The 20,416-nt window shown below is 44.9% G+C and overlaps 1 protein-coding gene across 16 annotated transcripts in view; it reads right to left on the bottom strand.

The window, feature by feature from the left end:
- The window catches only part of Tenm4 (teneurin transmembrane protein 4), a 766,582-nt gene that overhangs the window by 608,845 nt on the left and 137,321 nt on the right, over positions 1-20,416 (bottom strand). Inside the window, exon 1 of one of the 16 annotated variants that reach the window (XM_076547352.1) lies at positions 3,031-5,571. The exons of the other annotated variants lie outside the window; for them this stretch is intronic. The gene's annotated coding sequence lies outside the window, so the exon portion shown is untranslated. Of the gene's footprint in view, positions 1-3,030; positions 5,572-20,416 lie in introns of those variants that run through there. 16 annotated transcript variants of the gene reach the window in all.

Genomic DNA, 20,416 nt, shown 5'->3' with positions numbered 1-20,416 from the left:
TATTCAGGGTATCTTATTTCTAGAGTCATTTTGAGTACCCCAAAACTTTAAAATGATTGTCCTGGCTTGATATGGCAGGTGGAGTGTCTATTACTAGAAACTCAATGATCCAGGGCCTTCATAACTTTATCTCATTTAATGCAAGCAATAAACAATGGGGTAAGTGCTACAGTTTCTATTTTCTGAGATGGTTAAAAAATGAAGCCCAGAGAAACCAACTGTCCTACCTCAGAGCACACAGTTCATCAAAATGATACAAGCAGAACCTGAACAGCAGCACATGTCAACACAAATTGTCAATCAAGTTGTCCAGGGGTCAACATGCTCAACTGCTTTTCTGCCTCAAGTTCCAGAAGCCCTGGACTGTCACAGTGGCTTTAGTGTGTCAAAGCAGCCCTGGTCTGTCAAGTGGCCCTGGCATGTCACAGTGGCCCTGGCGTGTCACAGTGGCCCTGGCTTGTCATAGTGGCCCTGGTCTGTCAAGTGGCCCTGGCATGTCACAGTGGCCCTGGCGTGTCACAGTGGCCCTGGCTTGTCACAGTGGCCCTGGTGTGTCACAGTGGTCCTGGCATGTCACAGTGGTCCTGGTGTGTCACAGTGGCCCTGTCTTGTCACAGTGGTCCTGGTGTGTCACAGTGGTCCTGGTGTGTCAAGTGGCCCTGGTATGTCACAGTGACCCTGGCCTGTCACAGTGACTTTTCTTGTGGCATATTATTATTTTCTTTCCTTCCCACTTTCTTCTCTCTGGGTCCTGCATTGAAGCTGACATTCCCCCTTGCTGCTGTTCTGCATGGGTGGATGGTCACTCACAGAAGGAAAGTTTCTGGAAGCTTTTCATATGGCCCAAGTGACATCTACCTGCTTCTCTTCTATTCAGTCAACCACTTTGGAAAACAAACAAACAAACAAACAAAAAAACAAACAAAAAACTAGCCTATTCCCACAGTGGGGACATCTCAGTGAGATTCATCTGTGAGGCTGAATTTCCTCAATAGTACAGTTTAAGCATTCCAAAACTGGTTAATGCTTGGAGGAAAACGGTGCTATCTGAGAAATGATATTTTAAGAACCCTGATTTGAATACAAAGACAGTTGATTTTACACAATAATATTTTCCTTGGGGCCTCCGGTGTTCCGCACTCTGTGAATAAGGGGCTACAAAACTGTATCAAGCCATCATCTCAAACCGTGCATTTATTTACCAGGAAAAGACAAAATCACTGTAAATTCTAACAAGAATCAGCTGGAAGGAAATATGTTTCGGCTTTCCAACAGACTGTGCCTTACAACGAAGCAGCCCTGCTTGTTAGTAAGTTTTACCCAAACTTGTGCTAGTAAATATTTAACTACTGTCCTCCCTGAAGGAAAAGTAAGTAAGTCAATGAATAAATAGTGCTGATTTGCAGAGTTTGTTCATTCCTGTGGTGTAAATATTCCTGCCATGGCTGGCTTTGGGCAATCAGTTAAGTTAGCAGAGGGAAGCTGGAAAGACAGGAACAGAAGCAAGGATCTTGCTCTTTCTACCACCAATATAAAACAGACTTCAGGAGGACAAGGTAATATCATAAAAGAATTGGGAAACGGTGAGTGTCAAGTGCTTTCTCTTTGTTTTTAACATAATTTATTTACAAGTAAGCTTATGTCCTTTAATTTTTAATTCTAACTGTGTTTAATAACTAGCTCACACAAATTCCTTAATAATTAACGATGCACTGACGCCTTCTTGTCAGCCAACTTGGAGGGTGCAGACCTTCACGGGGCCTTTAGCACCCCAAGGATGGAGAAGGTGGACCAGTGGATGCTGGATGGCTGCTCATCACAGAGGTTATCATGTAAGTCTCTGAGCCCACACTGCCAAGGCATCAGCCACTGCTGTGGCTGTAGTCTTACTGTCCTTTAGAAAGCTCTTTGGCATGTCATGGCCCCGGATGTGCCTATAACAGTGTCAAGAGCTGTGCATGCTTTAATTCAGTATCTTAACCAAAACCTCAATAAGTAGATTTGGAGTAGATACCATTCCTATTTTACAGATTGAGAAACTGAGGCTTGGAAACATTAAACAACTTGCCTAGACTAAGAGAACAGTAAGTGGCTTTGTGCAAATGTTTGACTTCTAATCCTCTTTCCTTAAACAAATATATTCCTCTGACATAACAAGCCATACAATATTTCTACTATTCCACTGCCCTACAAGACAAACTTATCTGGGAAAACAAAACAAACAAACAAAAACAGTTTATTCACAGTTGGGGATTTTAGCAGCATTGTTTAGTCTCTGGGATCCAAAAGTTAAACAGCCCAAAGCATATAAAGAAAGTTTTTAAATGAATAGCACACTCTGTTTTATTCTGTTGGTTTAGTAATCAGCAATAAAAGCAATAAAATTATTAAGACTTAAGTTAGGTTTTTCTATATAGAATAATTATTATTGTAGACTCCTCCCCCCAAAAAAGCAGTGAAATATGCACAATTTAGCTTTCTTCCACTAATGAACAATGTGGAACACACCAACAAGATGCCCAGCAATATACAAACTTGTGTGAGGGCTTGAGCATTGTGCTGACTGACAAAGTCCTCCTTTGCTTTATCCGGAGGAGAGCACAGGGGTAAGCTATACTCCCAGGTAGATAGCTAAGATGGGCCTGACAACATATTCTGGCATCACACAGGTACATATGTCTTAACTGAGAACCAACCCCTTCACTCCCTTTTGTACCTCCAGACAGGACATTCTCTGCCCCATCCTGAAGCTCTCTCCCCAGTCCCCTAATCTATGGTAGATGATCATCGAAGCTGGATTTACCCTGGAGGTTGGCAGATATTTTTACCAATATGCTAAAGGCTCCACCCATGGTTAGTGGGCCCTGGGTCTAACTCCCACTCCATATGATTTACCACCTACCTTCTACAGTAGAGGGTCCTGCAGGGCAATCAGATCACACACAATCATAGTAGAGCTGGTAGAGAGAGCCCAAAACTACAGCCAGCCAAGACTACAAATGAATGCAAGCATTTGCACTCAGTGTTTACCTGCAAATGTCTTTGTTACCAACTTCAGCAAGATCCCTGGGCCATGCGGATTGGTGGATTTTTCATCATGCCTCCGTAGCAGAGACGGGCTGGAAACAGATGCATGATGCAAACTGTCTAAATTGCAGGCAATGCTTTTGTTGCAACAAACACAGAGAGGACTATCTGGCTCTTGGCTGGGAGTGAAGGGGTTTCTCACTTTAAAATCATTCAAAATAACAGTTGAGGATGAAAGGAGCACTGTGCTAATGTTTTCAGCATAAATGACATGACAGGCCAGGTTTTGGGTTTTTTTTTTTCCCAGTCATCATAAGCAGCAATTCAAGGTGTCTATTGCAACTCCACTTCTTGGATGCTAAACAAGCCTCAGACATTTGGGAAGCTCACACTGCCAATAAATTGCACAGCCATAATGTAAAGCCCTGTCGGCTTATGCTGAGAATGCTTATTCCAACTACAATGCAGCTCGTGCCTACAATAACGGAAAAAATAATAATTACTAAGGGCTTATTTGGTACCAGTAATAATGATGAAGAAAATGGCAATGATGAAAATGGCTGACATTTCTGTGTAAGCCAGGTAGCGATAAAATGCGGGTTTCAAACCCTGCTGAAAACTTTCACTTTCGAGGTGAGAAGACAGACTCGGAGAGCTCATGTGACATACCCCAAAGTTGTGGAGTTAAGGCACTTAGGTGCCTCCACGTGAATGCTTCTCTCAGCTTCTTCTTATCAGTTTGGGGAAATAATAGATGGTGCCAGCCATTCTCACATGGGGAAAGCGAGGTCTTTGGAAGTCAAGAGATTTCTTCAGAGATGCATGGCTGAGAATTTTAGGCATTTATCTAGTGGTGATCGTGTTTCAGGGCAGAAGACCTGACTCGGGAGCAAGCTTATTGCCTGCTGTCTGTAGAACATCAGAAATCCCTTATCCTTTGTGCCCTACTTTACTCTGGAGAACTGTGAGGGGCTCCAACGGACGCCCCTTCCCAGCTTTGCTGCACAGGCCCCTGGCTGCCACTAAGAACTGGGGGGAACTCTCTCTCTGCTCAGAGAAGAGAAAGGTTGCCTTCAGCTCCACACTCCATCATCCCCACTGCCCTGCCCGACACGTTTCCAGGCAAATAAACAGCCCCAAACGCTTCCCAAGTCACTGCTTAATGCGTCTTCTCAGCATGATCCCGTTTATGAACGCGGAGAAAGCGTTTATGGCAATGCTGTTGATGGTTTGGCGTCCCAAATGATTTATCAGAGAAAGGGCTGTAGAGGAACAGTAAACCATCACAGAGAAAGAAGGGGGTTACCACCCAATTTCTGCTGGCGAGGACCGAGACAGCTATAGCTGAGAGGAAACAGGCAATCTGTCAGAGTTCGAACAACTTGTCACCAAGCTCCTGTGATGACTTTCTCCACAAACAGGGGATGACAACAAGATGGACAATTTGGAACCCATTGAAGGAGCTGGCAGGAGCTCACAAAGCCTGTTGTCTCAGAGCCTCAAAGGCCTGTGAGCTGCTGAGTGCAGTGTGTCTGTCCCCTCCTTAGCTAGGAGCTGGCCTTGCCCAGGTCTCACTGGGGCTAGTTTGGCCTGCCCTAATGCACTGTGGGAAGATCAGGCAATGAGAGGTAAGGGCTAAGGGTGGATGAGCTGGCAAATGAGGACATACTGCACTGTGTCCCAAATGGGATTCCGTGGGCCTGAAATCCATGTGAGGTCAGGGTCACACGGGCTTTCTGAGGGGAACTGATGAGAACCACAGGTCACGGGCTCTTGGCAGGCCCTGTTGAGTTCATTTTTCCTTCTCTGCATCACCTCAGGCTAAGCCCTTCTCATGACTCCACTCCCACATCTTCATGTCATAGCACCAGCTGCTGCTCTTCCAGACAGACAGCCCTAGGATGCTCTGCTGGTTAACTCCTACCCCTCTCTTTGGTTTTCCAGGCACCGCCTGACTGTGAAGTCTCCTTCCACACCAAGGCTGAATTCCTCTATGTGTCTGTTCCACACACATAGATGAAGCCCGGACTAGCCTGGGCTCAGCCTGATGCTCTGCTGTTTGATGCCTTTAGAGTCCCAATGTCTCTTAAATGAGGGATTCCGTGTTAGCACTTTACACTGGGCCCCACCAAGTATGTATCTGGCCCAATTGGTTGTGGCTCCTCGTACCTTACGGGTTCCTGTAGTGCACAGCTTACCACGGCTTTAGTTGTCTGACTCTTTCACTCTGCCTAATTACCAAAATAGGAGAATATTTAGACAGTGAAATGGGATGCCAAACCCTTTCCAAAACTCTATGACCACAATCACACAGATGAGATTGAAAGGACTTTCATAACCCAAAGTGACTTATGAATTAGCTTACTTCTTTGAACAGGCAGACTTCAGTGGTGACTTAGTACCTCCTAGTGGGCTACTGGGATAAGAAGTCATTTTCTCACAACTCTGTGCTTACAAGAGAAAACAAACCGCTCTAGCAGGATATGTATCTTTAAAAAAATACATATTTATTTTGACTGGAGAGATGGCTCAGTGGTTAAGAGAGTACTGGCTGGTCTTCCAGAGGTCCTGAGTTCAATTCCCAGCAACCATATGGTGGCTCACAACCATCTGTAATGAGATCTGGTGCCCTCTTCTGGTGTGCAGGCAAATATATATATATGCAGAACATTGTATACATAATAAATAAAGTAAATCTTAAAAATATTTATTTATGTGTGTGTATCTGTGTTTTATCTGCATTTTATGTCTGTGTGAGGGTACCAGGTCCCGTGGAACTAGAGTGACAGACAGTTGTAAGCTGCCATGTTGGTTCTGGAAATTGAACCCAGGTCCTCTGAAAGAGGAGAGAGAGAGAGAGAGAGAGAGAGAGAGAGAGAGAGAGAGAGAGAGAGAGAGAGAGAGAGAGAGAGAGAGAGAAGTGCAGATGTGCCTGTTTAAGTCGGAGGACAATGCCCGAAGCCAGTCTTTATCTTTCTACCTTGCTCTTAAGGCACAGTCTCTTTTGTTATGCTTGCTGCTTAGTATTCTAGGCTAGCTGGCTTACAAGCTTCTGGGAAATTCTCTTGTCTCCACTTCCCATTCTGGGATTACAGATCCATAGCCCATCACAAATGCTGTCCTTTGTGGGTTGCGGGGATTGGACTCAGGTAGCCAGACTTGCACAGAAAGTGCTTTTGCCCACTGAACCCTTTCCCCACCCTATCTTAACATCCTGAAAATGAAAAAGAAGTAGTATTTTCCATGGGAATCATCATCAAAAGGACCTTGTTAGCCAGAATGACTTCAATCTGGTCTGTGTACCTCCTCAAACAGACCCCTCCATTCATATTGTCATGGGGTGAGTACTACCAAGGGTCATCTCCCTGGCTGATACTGGATTCTCCAATGGATACAAGACCTCTAAAGGCCTGAGATACACTGGGCTCTAGTGGAATGTGCTCACTTTCCCATAATGACCCGCAATCAAGTTAATGGGATATCATAAGATCCTGTTCTGTATACCAAGGTGCAATATGGAGAACCTATTAGGATGTGGGATTACAAATTCCTGAAGCTCTCCTAGAAGCCTTTTATTCTTGTCTACTGTCCTAGAAGGCCTAACTCAAGACTTAGCATGTAATCAACATCTGAGAACAGTGGTCAGGCATCCGCATGAATTGATGCATGAATTGATGCATGAATATGTGACCCAAACTTCTAGCAATCGGTCTGACTTGCTTCCAACTAGCTGAAGATGGAGCTGTTCCTCGGAAATACTAGCCTCCTTCCTAGCTACAGATCTTGTGAGAACTTCCTGGGTCTGGGGACTCATCAGCTAAGCCAGTCCCTTCCAAGCTCTAGGGGGTTCCTCTGTGTGTACCTGGATCAAGTCAGGAGTTACCGTGAAAGCGTTTGTGGATACCATTGGCATTGATAATCTGTTGACTCAAAGCAGATTATTCTCCCCAGCATGGGTAGACCTCATCCAGTCAGGCCTCATTCAGTCCACAGAAGGCCACAAAAGAAAAGGCCACTGTTTTCCCAAGAGAGGCACAGAAGTATTGCTCTACCTCCAGATTCAACATAGAAATCCTTCCTAAACTTCCAGGCTGCTCAGTCGGTCCTGTAGATATTGGACTTGGCAGTTCCAATGGTCACATGAACCAATCCCTACAAATAAACCTCTCCTTTTAAAGTATGTATTTTCACAGATGTAAATCTGTGAATATGTCAATAGATTCATACACATATTAGCTGTTGATGCAGATATATAGCTGACTTATATATCATAGAGACAGGTAGGTAGACAGACCTACCCTTGCAGTTCTATTCCAGTAAGGACCCTGTAGAGTATTTGAATACTCTGAAGTATCCTAAATGACATTACCGCTCTCCCCAGAGGCTCTGTCCCGAGAAGTGTACACAACCAGCACACTGGACACATGAAAGGGATTCTCCAGAATCAAAGTGAGTGTGTGGAACCATCTGCTTAGGTTTCAAAAGGTGACAGATAAAATGGAAGTCAGGAAGGGACCACTCCTAGAAGAAACCTCTGTGCCTTCAGTTGGCCCAGGAAGTCCTGGTAGATACACACCAGCACAGGGCTGCGATGTGCTCTCATGCATCGCCACTATCTGCAGCTTACAAATCGATAATTGAGATGTCCCAAAGTTGACTGAAGGGTGAGGGAGAGGAGTCGGGTATCAACGGGAAAAGATGACTGTGGTAACTTTAAACTGGATCTGATTCCCAACTGAGACGTGAGTGGTACCCATGCTAAGGATGCGGGGGAAGGGGATGCTCCAATCTCCAAACCTATGAAGACCTCTCCAGACAGAGATAGCACCTATGAGAAAATCTATCACCTTTCCCTCTCAAAGACACTATGGAGAAGGAATGACTGTGCCACTTTGAGGAACCTCAGACCTGGAAAGTGTTCAAGTTGAAATTGTAACTGAGAGCAGTTACGTATATCCCCCTTCAATTTGTCCCCTCTTTGCTCTGTGATGGCTAGTTTTATACTAACTTGATGCAAGCTAAAGTCATCTGAAAGGAGGGAACATAGAGAAAATGCCTCCATAAGATCCACCTGTAGAACATTTTCTTAATTAGCGATTGATGGGGAAGGGCCCAGCCCATTGTAGGCGATGCTATCTCTGGGGTGGTGGTCCTCAGTTCTATAAGAAAGCAGGCTCAGCAAGCTATAATGAGCAAGCCAGTAAGCAGCACCCCTCCATGGCCTCTGCACCAGCTCCTGCCTCCAGGTTCCTGCCCTGTTTGAGTTCCTGTCCTGACTTCCTTCAATGATGAGCAGTGATTTGGAAGTATATGCCAAATAAACATGTTTTTCCCCAAGTTGCTTTGGTCATGGTTTTTCATCACAGCAATAGAAACCTCTAACTAGGACATGTATTGAGAAGAACACTCCATTGGCATAATTTTAGTTTCATCAACTACTAGATGTGTGAGCATGGACAGAAAGGCTCTCAAAAGCAGAGTCTGCTGTCAATGGCTGCCTTTAGGGTTACATATTGAGCATCATGGCCCCAGCTACTTGAGAGGCTAAGGCAAGAGAATCACTTGAACCAGTGAGTTCTAGGGCAGCCTGGGAATCATAGCAAGACCTTGTGACAATATTGTCAACTTGACATTTTCTGTAGTCAGCTATGAGACAAACCTCTGGAGAAATCTGTGAGGAAGATTCTAGACTGGATTATTTCAGATGATAACAACTAATCAAAATGTGAGCAGCATCACTTCATGGTCTATGGTCTTGGGGCACAATGAAAGAATATTATTTCTTTCTTCATACTGACTGTGGATGAAATGTGACGAGTTGCTTCGTGTCCCTACCGCCATGACTTCCCTGCCATGATGGACCATATCCTCAAACTATGAACCCAAATAAGCCTTTTCTTCCTTATGTTGTATCTGCCAGGGATTTCATCAAAGCAATGAGAAAAGTAACTTATCGACTCCTTCTTGAAGGAAGGAGTACCAACTGATATCATGGCTATCTGGTGCCTGTCAGGGGCTCGGGACTCAGAGACTATGGTCACCCCTTTCCAGTTCACTGGGTCAAAGGTATGGAGGAGGCTCTGGATTGCTCCTGCATCTCTGATAGCATCCCCACACCCACTTCCCTACACACACACCAGCAGCACATGTCACATCACACTCCTTGGCTCCTGCCAGCCTCAAGGGAGCACAAGGCTCCAGCACCACTAAAGATTTTCACACAGGTGGGAGGGTGGGGGGGTGTTGTGAAAAATCAGGAAACCAAATCACTTTGTGAACTCATTAAATATGTGCCTGTGTGCATCTCTGTGTATTTTTCTCATTCCCACTTTGGGCTGGGAGTCCTATTATTAACCACCACCCTCAGAGAGAAAAACGTGAGTCTTATCCCAGGGACATACTTAGGGGGAAGAGACTTCCTAATATAGTGAGCGCCATCAACAAGTTCTCCAAAAGTCCCACCGCTCTGAAGGAGAACCTGGCTCCAAAGCTGCCTTGTGCCCCTCTGCCTGCAGACTGAAGCAGAAGCTCTCACTGGACATGGAAAGAGCACTGAAGATCCCTTTTCCTCATAGTCTCCACCTCTCCTAGACACCACCTTCTCGTTACAGTGACTTTGCTCATGGCCAGCACTACCCAGTGTTTCCTGGGTCCATGTCTTTATCCCAAGACTTTGGGCAAAGGCTATATTTTCTCCATGCCCATCATGACTCCCAGTCCAAAGAAATCTCCTCCTCTCCTGACATTCCATCTCTCCAGGCTCATTTTTCTTTAACAGCATGCACTGTTGTTAGTGACACATTCCTGTATATTTTAAGTCCCTGTTTCCTGCCTGTCCAGTGCCTGGTCCAGGTGGGCTTCTGTAGCAGCGGCCATATACCATAGTGAGATATAGAGCATGCCCTTTCTCAGCAGAATTCCAGGATCCTATCTAAGGGCGATGGGGCTCCAGACCCACACAAGTCTCTGTCAGCTTCAGCTGTATCTCCTCCTTTTAGGGCCTGGGGCAAGTCTATTCATTTCTGTCCCTGTGTCCCTGGCCAGGGAATACTGCAGCTATAGTATTGACCCACCATTAAATACGGTAGGAAACTATTTATAAATTAGAAAACAAAAATCAAACCAAAACCAAACCAAACCCTTGGACCACAATTTCCAGAAGGCCACCAGCCTTGCCTTGCTTGTTTTTTTTTTTTTTAATCCTGCTGAATGCTCCATCACAGCAAATATTCAATAGTTGATATGAGCTACTCAGAACTGAATCACACATAAGTCCTGGTTCTTCAAACAAAACATTAATCTTCACAAATACTTAGGCACGTTCCCCAGCCTTAGCAAAGTGAGGTTGAATAAGTCAGCCAGGACATAAAGCAAGAAGACTATGTAGACAGATTGAAGTGCCAAAGACATAGATAATTTTAATGGATACTGTATTTCCACAGGTATAAAATCCTCTGATTGAGGCAGAGACTGAGGGTTTCACTGCCAGATAATAGTGAAGTTTCATTTGAATCAATGAAGAAGGCATTCAAGCCATTACCTCTCAGCGTACTCCTTCCCAGTAAATGAAAGTTTAGGGCCAATAGCAAAAGTACATTCTAAAGGAAAGTTTTATGAATTAGCAATTCCCCTGTCATCACTATTACCACAAAATGCTCTACAACACTTAAACAGTATTTATTACCTCGTTGAATTTAAGTCAGTGTCAATGTAAAGTTCATAGTGCCTCTGGTAAGTTAAGTTCCCATTTTACAGGTAAGAAAGCTGAGTCTTAGTAAATTAATTAGTGCAGCTTTCCCAAGCTTGCTCAACTATCTAGTCAGAGCAAGGCCAGACTTGGAAATCAGATTTTAAAAAAAGCAAAAGTAAAAGCAAAACTACCTAGTTTTGTGACCTTTGCACAAAACCAGACCAACTAAAGAATATTACTAGCAAAAAGACACCCCGGGGAAATGGATCAAAGCTCAGTTGTCTGAATCCTGGCACACTGAGGGGTATGTGTGTGATCCCAAAGAGAGACACATCACTCTTGCAAATGGCACTAAAATGGCAAGGTCTCTGAGCACTAGGACTCCAGGTTCTGCCCTGTGAATCATGGGGGAAAGCATTTCCAGGGTGCAGTTCAGAGAATAGATGCTTCCAGGAGCAGCAGCCCCACAGAAGACCCAGCCTGTCTGCCCGTCCAAGGTGCACCAGGTCATTCAGCATGCTGAGACTGCTTGAAAAGGTATCACAGCAAGATGTCTTGATGTCTTTTCCCTCTGTTTCCTGAAACTCACACACTGACCTGTTAGACTAACCCTAACATCCAGTCAGGACTCCTCCTGTCATCAAGAACTTGAGAAGAAGGCAAACAGATGTTTATCACATTCCTGCTCTGGGTACCCAGTCCCACTCTCTTCCCAGGGCTCCCCAAGGTGGGTCTGTGTACCCATTAGTTAATGTGGGCACACCAGCACAGAAAGGTCATTGAGTTACCAACAGTCAAAGAGAGCGAGGCAGGCTCAGAATGCCAGCTCAGGGATGCCCCTCTCTAGTACCCTACTCTTTCTTCTCAGGCTAGGCAGAGGGTCTTTGTCTTTTTAATTTCTAAAGATCAGCTCTCAGGGAACCATGGCATGTGTAAGGACAGAGGGCTGCCCCTCAGTGGGTGTCTCTGATTGTCTGGTTGACTCCAGGAAAGTCACTGGGTCTCATGGTGAGGGATTCCTATTCTTGGGCTAACAAACTCCCCGATGCCACACCTATGGGATTCTCTTCAGGATGCCCAGTTGGAGGCACTGAGGATGCAGTATGGAGGTATAGGGAGTAAATGGACAAAAGTCTGTATAGATAGCATCTTCTAGAATATGTCCATTCTTTTTATGGTTTGAACAGACTCGTGCTGGTACACATTTGGAGAAGCAAGGAAGAAAACCAACAATGACTGACTCCTATGTGCAATGCCCCATACTAAGCATTTTCATGTAGTATATTGCATTTGATCACTCACAGCATGTTGCAAAGTAACCCATATGAGCACTATGTCACAGAAGAAACTGAGGTTCCTAGGAGTTCAAAGTCTTTTCTAATTTTAAAGAACTGATACAGGTCAAGGCTGGATGGACTCCCAAGATTGTTTCTTTTTCTTTCTGTGGTACTCGGGATTGAGTCCAAGGCTTCATGTGTGCTAGGCCAGTGATCTCCCACTAAGTTATATTCCTAGGCCCGGGGACTCTTCATGATGTCACAGAAAGGCTTCCTATGGGATACTTGCCAGCTAGTCAATACCTGGCCCCATGGAAATTAACCACCTAACTAGACACTGGCCTACTGGTCACCACTCAGGAACAGCTAAGTTCATCAAAAGCCTGAAGAGTTTGAAGCATCTGCACCCATAGCCAGAGGAATGGACACTTATTTATTTATTTATTTATTTATTTATTTATTTATTTATTTATTTATTTATTTATTTATAATTGAGGAAAAGCCTGGAGAGTTTGAAGCATATGAGCCCATAGCCAGAGTAATGGATACTTCTTATTTCTTTGTTTATTTGTTTATAATTGAGGGAAGGTCTCATGTAGCCCAGGCTGGTCTCAACTGGTAGCAGACTCAGCCTAGAGCTAATGGTGACCTTGAATCTCTTGTCCTCTTGTCTCTACCTCCTGAGTGCTAGTGCTGGGATTGTAGGTCAGGTTTTAACAGTGCTGGGGATGGGGCCCATGAGAGCTAGGCCCTAGACTGATCTATATCTACAGCCCTCGGAGAAGCATTTCCGCTCTCCCGTCAATGCTTTTCTTCCCCTGGAAGCATAGAGATTTCCTTTCCACTTCTCAAATTTAGGACTACATGCACCATGGGCACACGAGTAGGGATAGGAAAGTTTCCTTAGGCCAAAGCTGGTTGAATTAAGGATTTGAAGAAACTTGAGGCAGAACCCTTGTCAGCTGTGGTGGGTGAGACCCTTTCTGGAGCATGTGCTCTTGCAGAGGTGAGCCTTCTATTCATCCACCAGATGCTCATTACATCTGTCAATCCCCCCCCAACACACACACACACATATACACCTGGCTTTTGTTTTGTTTTGTTTTGTTTTGCAGGCAGCAAAGACCTCCTGTCATCAAGGACAGGTAATAAAACAGTAAAAGAAGATGCCTGGAGCAGGAATGGTAAGCAGATAGGAGGACTTGTCTGTGTTGGGATGTCTTGAGGAGGTGGCACATGGCTGGAAATCCAGACAGTAGAAGGAGGCAGCAGCCATGCAAAGATCTGGGGACAGAAGCACAGATCCCAAGGTGACAATATCAGTTTTTCCACCACAGTAAGGAGGCCAGGTGTGAGAGGCAGGGCAGGCAAGGAAGCTGCTGAGATCGGAATCTGCACTTGGAACACACTGGGCAGATCCCAAAGAGAGTGAGTTTTAGTCCCAGTAATCTGGGAAGCATAGAGGTTTTTTTTTTTTTTTTTTTTTAAGGATATAGGTGGGAGGAACTGGTTTGTATTTTTCCAAGGATTGCTCCAGCTCTTTGAGAAGAAATAGACAGTAGGAAGTTTAGAAGCCAGGCAGAACCTGCCGAGTAGGGGTAACAGTAGATTAGACTAAAATGGGAGAAATTGAGAGAAGGGGAGGTTCAGAGAGTCAAGCAACAGAGTGCTGTAAGTGTTTAACTTGGGAGGCATCCCTGTTTGCCAGTTTCCATAGTGTAAACATCCCACTGTGGCCAATGTCAAGCTGTCAATGTGACAGAGTACTGAACTGGGAAGAATTGTGTATAGCAAATTGCTACTAGGTGGTGGGAGCCAACCCCAGCACACCAGTAGTCCAGGAGCAGTCTCAGCAGTGAGGGACTGAATATGTGAGTGGGGCAAGGGAACCAAAGATGACCTCAAAAGTTTGGGCTAGAGTGACAGGAAGGAGAAAGAAGCCATTTCTTGAATCCCTCCTGGGCCTGGCTTCTGGATTCCAGAAAGGCAGGAGGCCAGGGAGAAAGAGCACAGTCTTGAGGCTCAGAGCTCCTGAGAGCTGATCCAAGGCTTAGTCCCTTCTGTTGCCCCAGCATTTGGCTTGACACACAGACAGAATTTAGTAAGGGATGGGTGTGAGAACAAGTGCACGCTTGATTGCCTCATCTGCAAAATGGAACGGTGGTGTGAACTCCCTCCAAAGAGAACCGTGAGAATCACACAGAAGGTAATATAACAGCTTCCAGAGTGAAGACCTACGGGTCCTTACACACCTGCACCTGCATCCTCATATCAGCCCTTCAAGCTTTACTTTCTTATTTCATGGCTGCTGAGCCATGGGTCCACATCACCTCACACGTTGCAGAGCCAGGATTCAAAGATGCTTAAGCTGTCAGACTGATTTCATAGTAGTCGATGCAACCCCAGCCAAAGGTAGGTCAGTTTCTACCAGGGACAGTGGGGCCATATGGGTATGAAGGACATAGTAGGGACCAGTGTCCTACCAAGCCCTCTGGGCAAATTGTAGATCTTCAAGGATGTCTCCCAGGAGCAATGATGATCTGCTTACACTATTTGGAAAGAGTGATGGTGGCTGGCTACCCTGCTGGAAACAGCCTGTATGTGGTCAGCACAATAGCCAGTATGTCTCCCTGATGGAGACAGGCTGACCTGTCCCTGACTGATAAGTGATTCTTTTTTTTTTTTTTTTTTTTTGGTTTTTCAAGACAGGGTTTCTCTGTGAAGTGATTCTTTTTAAAAACACATCTGCATGACCAACACATTTTCCCCAGGCTGACAGAGGTGTAGGAGCATGGTCCTTGAAGCCTGAGTTTAAACTACTCGGGAACTGTGTGGCCAGCAGCCAGTAGGTCATTGGAACAGGCAACACCTGTCTTTTCTTACCTGGAAAATAGGAGTCCAAAAGAGTCCTCCTGTCAAAGAGCTGTGGGGAGGACTGAGGGGGCTCATGGAGTGGGAAAGGACAGGCAAGGGCCAATCCCAGTATTCTCTTTTCCTTCCTTGTGGAGGCATGACTTGTTCTCAGACACCTATTGCACATGGTATCAGCAGACTAAGCAGGAGTGTGTGTGGGGGGTGGGGGGAGCGTCCCATCAGTCCTTATCTAGATATATGCAAATGTAAGTGACACATTAGTTCCTTCACACCTTGGGAAGGGTATAAATTGTCAGATGCCAAAGGCAGCCTAATGGCCCTGGAAAATCACAGTGCTTCTTGCAACTATAGAGCATGGAGGCTCAGCTCACGGGGCCTGAGGCACTGAGCTGTAGCCCTCCTAACTCTGGCAGGGGCTACAGATCCACTCTCTTCTTTGCCATGTAACTGGTTCCAGGTCCAGCTTTGGTGTTCTTGGTTACTCACACAGAAAGGGCACCTGTTTCTGAAATCACCGCTGTCAAAACCTGTCAGGTTTTGTGTCCAGGTCCACAGCACAAGTCCAGGCATCCTGAGTGACACCGATTGCCATGACAAGAGAGCTCTTTGCTTTGCTAACAAGTGCCTTCTACTGAATGCTCACTCAGTGCCAGACCCCTCCTCAAGTCACCACACAACCTGTAAAGCAGTTTTGACTACTCGCCTCATTTTATAGTGAAAACTGAGACCAGAAAAATTGAGAAACTAGCAATCTAGAAATTAAACTAGTAATCTAGAAATTAAACTAGTAAAGCAGAAATCAGGCAAGCCCCAAGGTAACCCAATACCAGAAGTCGAGGTGTTCATTACCACTTCGGGCTGTCCTTTGTTTTCCCCCAGTGGATGAGAATGGTGTATTCCTTCCAGTTACAAGGATCCCAGAACTTACCAATGAGGGCAGAGTCACAGCCAAGTGACCACAGAGGCCAGAAAGCCAAGTCTGGATTTAGGGCTTTCAGAGACTTGTGTAAGAGAGTAGGGAAACTATGGAAGCTTGCCACCTCTCGGTTCCGTGTGCCAGGTGACAACATAGGTCCCTTCATCTTATTCCATTCTTCCTTTACAGAAAGCTGAAAAAGCTGAACTTTTCACATGAAACCCAACCCTCCACCACACCGAAGGCCAACACTATGCTCATTATATCCTTCATCAAAATCCTTCCAGGGGTGAGTGACATCCCAGTACGTTGTGATTTATAAGCAATCTTCATAATCACTTCTTTATTTTGCTGGGATACCCAATTCACTCTCCCTCCAAGTGAAAGATGGACACATCTTTGGTAGACTTCTATCCCATGGGTGATCATTAGAAATGACTGACTTTGATACAATATACTGTTTGAGCTAAGCCTCTTACAATGTGGCCTTGCATACAATGTCCTCTGGGGCTGGAGAGCTGAATTCTGTGTCAGTAACCTAGATCAAGTTGAATGGCCCTAGTTCTGAAAGAGTGACCTGAGGTTCTGCCTGCCCATCCCAATATGGAACTTCAGAGGCATGCCCAATTCTCCATCTGTGAAACAAGTGTCCAGGTTGTTTTGTTTTTTGGTCAACTTAACTTAAGCTACAATTATCTGTGACGAGAAACCTCAATTGAGAAAATACCCCCATCAAATTGCCTGTAGGTAAGTCTATTGTGCATTTTCTTTATTAACAATGGTACATTTTCTTGATTAATGATTGATAAGGTGGGCCCAGCCCACAGAGCAAGTAGACCTGAGTTGTATAGAAAGTAAGCCAAAAGGGACACCATCAATAGGACAAAACTGCAGCCTACAAAATGGGAAAAGATCTTCACTAACCCCACATCTGACAGAGGGCTGATTTTCAAAATATATATGTAAAAAAAAAAAAACTTCAAGAAGCTAGACATCAAAAATCCAAATAATCCAGTTGAAAAATGGGGTGCAGATCTAAACAGAATTCTCCACAAAAGAATCTCAAATGTCCAAGAAACACTTAAAGAAATGTTCAACATCTTTAGCCATCAGGGAAATGCAAATCAAAATAACTCTGAGATTCCATCTTACACCTGTCAGAATGGCTAAGATCAAAAACACAAGTGACAGCTCATGCTGGTGAGGATGTGGAGTAAGGGGAACACTTCTTTCATTGCTTGTGGGATTGCAAATTTATACAGCCACTTTGGAAATCAATATAATGATTTATCAGAAATTTGGGAATCAATATACCTCAAAACCCAGCTATACCACTCTTGGGCATATATTCAAAGGGTGCTCAATCATACCACAAGGACACTTGCTCAACTATGTTCTTAGCAGCTTTGTTCATGACAACTGGAACCTGGAAACAACCTAGATTACCTTCATCTGAAGAATGGATAAAGAAAATGTGGTATATTTACACAATGGAGTGTTACTTAGCCGTTAAAAAATGACATTATAAAATTTTCAGAAAGATGGATGGAACTAGAAAAAATCATCCAGAGTGAGGTAACCCAGACCCAGAAAGACAAACATGGAATGTACTCACTTATTAGCCATAAAGTAAAAGATAACCATGCTGCAATCCACAAACCCAGAGAGACTATGTAACAAGGAGGGCTCAAGGGAGGATGTTTAGTTTTCTCTGGGAAGGGGATATAGAATAGATTTTGTGGATGGATTGGGGTGGGGGAGTATGGGAACATGAGTGATCAGGTCATGGTGGAGGAGAAGGAGCAAACTGAAAGAGATGGCTAGAAAAGGGGAACATTTCAGGGTGAGGAAGAAACAGAATGCAAGGGAAATTCCCAGGAATCTACAAGAATGACACCAGCTAAGACTCCTAGTAATAGGGGATATGTAGCCTGAAATGGCCATCTCTTGTGACCAGGCAAGATTTCCAGTGGAGGGATTGGGACAACAGTCCAGCCACATAACTTTCAGCCTAGAGTCTATCCAGCTTATAGGATGTGCTAGGGTAAGGGTGGCACAGAGCTTGTGGGAGTGGCCAGCCAATGACTGGTCTAGCCTATCCCATACCATGAGAGTGACCACACCCCGACAATGCCTAGAGTGCCAGGACCCAGAGGCTGGATGGCCCAGAGGCGTAGGATAGAACCAAAAAAGTCAATGTAATGATGCCTGACAATGTTCTACTATACTTGTAGATTGGTGACTGCTTCAGTTGTCAGCAGAGAGCCTTCATCCATCAACTGATGGGGAAACAGATGCTGACCCATAGCCAAATATGAGACTGAGCTTGGAGAATCCTGCTGAAGAGAATGAAGAAGAAGTGTAAGAACATCACAAGAAAACCCACAGAACTAACTAACCTGGGCTCATAGGAGCTCACAGAGTCTGAATTGACAACCAGGGAACCTGCATGGGACTGACCTAAGCCCTCTGCATATATGTGACAGTTGTGTAGCTTTGTCTATTTATAGGACTCCTAACAGTGGGAGCATGGGCTGTCCCTAATGCTTTGGCTGGCTTTTAGGACCCTATTCCTCATACCAGGTTGTCTTGTCCAACCTTAATACATGGGATGGTACTTAGTCCTACTGTGACTAGATACACCATGTTTTGTTGATATCCACGGAAGGACTGTCCATTTCTGAACAGAAATGGAGGAGGAGTGGTAAGGGGAGAGAATGGGAGGAGAGGAGTGAGGGGAAACTGCAGTGTGGATACAAAATAAATAATTACCTAGAAAAAAAAGAAAGAAAGCCAAGCAAGCTATAAAGAGCAAGCCAGTAAGCAACACTTCTCATGGCTTCCACTTCTTGCCTCCAGGTTCCTGCCTTGAGTTCCTACCCTGACTTCTCTTCATGATGAATCATACTGAAACTGTGCTGAAATAAACCCGTTCCCACCCTCAAGTTGCTTTTGGTCATGGTGTTTTATCACAGCAATAGGAAGCCTAAGAGAGCAGGCATGGCTGGCCACCAACCGCGAATACGGCAGAGAATTTCACAAGTATCTTCGGGCCAGGAAGCTCAGTGTTTGCCACCTACTGCGTGCTTCTTTTTCCATGGACTCCTTCAGGGAGCACACAGTGGGCTCCCTATATCCCATTTGCATCTGACATCCAGGAGGGCTGAGCACCATCCTTAAAATCAAAGTTGGCATGACACAGAGATGTGATTCCAAAAAGGCCTGCCTGTCCATCATCCATCCATCCATCCATCCATCCATCCATCCATCCATCCATCCATCCATCCATCCACCCAAACAAATGCTTAGGCAGAAAACACCATGCAGCAGACAAGGCTATAGTCACTAAAGGACACAACTTTCTTGGCTACCCCATCACTGCCTATCATCTTTTGTAGGCAAAAATTCTAAGGCTCTTTCATCTACCCTTCAATGTAACTCAGCTTCTAGACCATTGTTGTCTAAAATGAACATGGACCAACATCTCCATGACTCTGATGGGAGGGTGATCTTAGTACAGAGCCTAGACAAGCATGTGGCTGGGAGTGATTCCCTTTGATGTGGCAATCTCTCCTTTTACTCACAGAGCCTCTGCTCCCATCAGCTCTTCTGGCCCCACAAACAACTTTTCAACTGAAACCGTGAAAATTGTTTTCACAGCTGTTGGTACTAAACCATGCCTGTTCTTGAGTATTGGATTTAAAGAGCCAAAGAGGAAAACCAGACACCACTCCTGTTATCTGTAGTGCTGGTTTCAGCGACAAACAATGAGCATATTTCAAAAATCTGTATTATGTGGTGCATTTTTCTTCAAGAAAAATTAAGGCTTAGAGAGTCCAGTGATGTGTCTGTGCTCATCTAGCCCATGAGCAGGCAAGCTGGGGTGTAAGATCTTAACCCTCTGGCTCTTGAGCATGCTTTTGCCTCCTGGGCTTTCTCATTTGTATCTGTGAAGTTTCCTTTTCTTTGAACAGAACCATTGCTTTGGGATATAGTGTTTGATCTGCTATCTGGTGACACTTTCTACCCTTCTCAGTACAAAGAGTGAATCTGTCTCAGGTTTCTGCAGTTCCTGGGCACATCAAAGCTGTGTAGACAAATCACACTAAGTATGTAGCTGGGCTAGACACAGAAGCAGAGAGTGGACAGAATAACAGCTCCAACCAGCCCAACTGCCAGAATCTGAGACCATAACCTGGCCATCCTAAAAGCAAAAAAATTGCCAGGAATATGTAACAAATCTACTGTGTCACACTCAGAAAACTACTCTAGGCCAGTGAAAGCCTGTCTGGACACAAACAGGGTCTGTTTGTTTGTTGGTTTTTTGAGACATGCTTTCTCTGTGTTGCCCTGGCTGTCCTGGAACTCGCTCTGTAGATGAGGCTGTCCTGGCACTCAAAGATCCACCTGCCTCTGCCTCTGCCTCCCCAGTGCTGGGACTAAAGGCGTGTGTCACCACTGCCCAGCTATCACCCAACAGGGTCTTAAAGACTGTTGTGTGTTGTTGCTGAGTTCCCTAGTTGTTCCAGGTAATAAGAGACGCTCATACACAAATCTATAACAAAGACTCCAAAGAGTGGCTGTTACAACAGCATCTGGGCCGCCAGCTCTCTGAACCTTATTTCCCATAAA

Source organism: Peromyscus maniculatus, chromosome 1, assembly GCF_049852395.1.
Source record: "Peromyscus maniculatus bairdii isolate BWxNUB_F1_BW_parent chromosome 1, HU_Pman_BW_mat_3.1, whole genome shotgun sequence".
NCBI classification, from domain to species: Eukaryota; Metazoa; Chordata; class Mammalia; order Rodentia; family Cricetidae; genus Peromyscus; species Peromyscus maniculatus.
The sequence above is the reverse complement of the archived record's forward strand: the minus strand, read 5'-3'. Positions and strand labels throughout refer to the sequence as shown.